Raw genomic sequence first — 2,135 nt, 5'->3', positions numbered from 1 at the left:
TGCTGGCTGGTGGCTCCATAGCTCCATACTTCCATACTTGCAGCCACGGAGTTGGCTAAAATTGCACTAAGTGCGAAAGCCCATTCATTTACAACGGCGTGTCCGCCAGGCGGCGACATTTCCCCGTTACCGGTGGCTGCGCGGCGGGTGAGTGACAGAGCTTATCCGAGCGGCTGGAACTCTGCGCCGGCGTGGTCGAGCGTGAGGCCCCGGCCCTTTGGCTGCCTGGTACCTAAAACACTTCCATTGATCCAGCCACGGAGGGTGCTGGCTGGTGGCTCCATAGCTCCATAGCTCCATAGCACCAGAGCTCCATAGCTCCATAGCACCAGAGCTCCATAGCTCCATAGCACCAGAGCTCCATAGCTCCATAGCACCAGAGCTCCATAGCTCCATAGCACCAGAGCTCCATAGCTCCATAGCACCAGAGCTCCATAGCTCCATAGCACCAGAGCTCCATAGCTCCATAGCTCCAGGGCTCCATAGCTCCAGGGCTCCATAGCTCCATAGCTCCAGGGCTCCATAGCTCCATACCTCCAGAGCTCCATAGCTCCAGCCTGGGTGGCTGGTGGCTCCATAGCTCCATACTTCCATAGCTCCAGTCAGAGAGTTGGCGAAAATTGCACTAAGTGCGAAAGCCCATTCATTTACAACGGCGTGTCCGCCAGGCGGCGACATTTCCCCGTTACCGGTGGCTGCGCGGCGGGTGAGTGACAGAGCTTATCCGAGCGGCTGGAACTCTGCGCCGGCGTGGTCGAGCGTGAGGCCCCGGCCCTTTGGCTGCCTGGTACCTAAAACACTTCCATTGATCCAGCCACGGAGGGTGCTGGCTGGTGGCTCCATAGCTCCATAGCTCCATAGCACCAGAGCTCCATAGCTCCATAGCACCAGAGCTCCATAGCTCCATAGCACCAGAGCTCCATAGCTCCATAGCACCAGAGCTCCATAGCTCCATAGCACCAGAGCTCCATAGCTCCATAGCACCAGAGCTCCATAGCTCCATAGCACCAGAGCTCCATAGCTCCATAGCTCCAGGGCTCCATAGCTCCAGGGCTCCATAGCTCCATAGCTCCAGGGCTCCATAGCTCCATACCTCCAGAGCTCCATAGCTCCAGCCTGGGTGGCTGGTGGCTCCATAGCTCCATACTTCCATAGCTCCAGTCAGAGAGTTGGCGAAAATTGCACTAAGTGCGAAAGCCCATTCATTTACAACGGCGTGTCCGCCAGGCGGCGACATTTCCCCGTTACCGGTGGCTGCGCGGCGGGTGAGTGACAGAGCTTATCCGAGCGGCTGGAACTCTGCGCCGGCGTGGTCGAGCGTGAGGCCCCGGCCCTTTGGCTGCCTGGTACCTAAAACACTTCCATTGATCCAGCCACGGAGGGTGCTGGCTGGTGGCTCCATAGCTCCATAGCTCCATAGCACCAGAGCTCCATAGCTCCATAGCACCAGAGCTCCATAGCTCCATAGCACCAGAGCTCCATAGCTCCATAGCACCAGAGCTCCATAGCTCCATAGCACCAGAGCTCCATACCTCCATAGCTCCATACCTCCAGAGCTCCATAGCTCCATAGCACCAGAGCTCCATAGCTCCATAGCACCAGAGCTCCATAGCTCCATAGCACCAGAGCTCCATAGCTCCATAGCACCAGAGCTCCATAGCTCCATAGCACCAGAGCTCCATAGCTCCATAGCACCAGAGCTCCATAGCTCCATAGCACCAGAGCTCCATAGCTCCATAGCACCAGAGCTCCATAGCTCCATAGCACCAGAGCTCCATAGCTCCATAGCACCAGAGCTCCATAGCTCCATAGCACCAGAGCTCCATAGCTCCATAGCACCAGAGCTCCATAGCTCCATAGCACCAGAGCTCCATAGCTCCATAGCTCCAGCCTGGGTGGCTGGTGGCTCCATAGCTCCATACTTCCATAGCTCCAGTCAGAGAGTGTGCTAAAATTGCACTAAGTGCGAAAGCCCATTCATTTACAACGGCGTGTCCACAAGGCGGCGACATTTCCCCGTTACCGGTGGCTGCGCGGCGGGTGAGTGACAGAGCTTATCCGAGCGGCTGGAACTCTGCGCCGGCGTGGTCGAGCGTGAGGCCTCGGCCCTTTGGCTGCCTGGTACCTAAAACACT

This window comes from Syngnathus leptorhynchus, unplaced genomic scaffold (genome assembly GCF_054491065.1).
Source record: "Syngnathus leptorhynchus isolate UIUO unplaced genomic scaffold, UIUO_Slep HiC_scaffold_60, whole genome shotgun sequence".
In the NCBI taxonomy this organism is placed as follows: Eukaryota; Metazoa; Chordata; class Actinopteri; order Syngnathiformes; family Syngnathidae; genus Syngnathus; species Syngnathus leptorhynchus.
Note: the sequence above shows the minus strand (reverse complement) of the source record.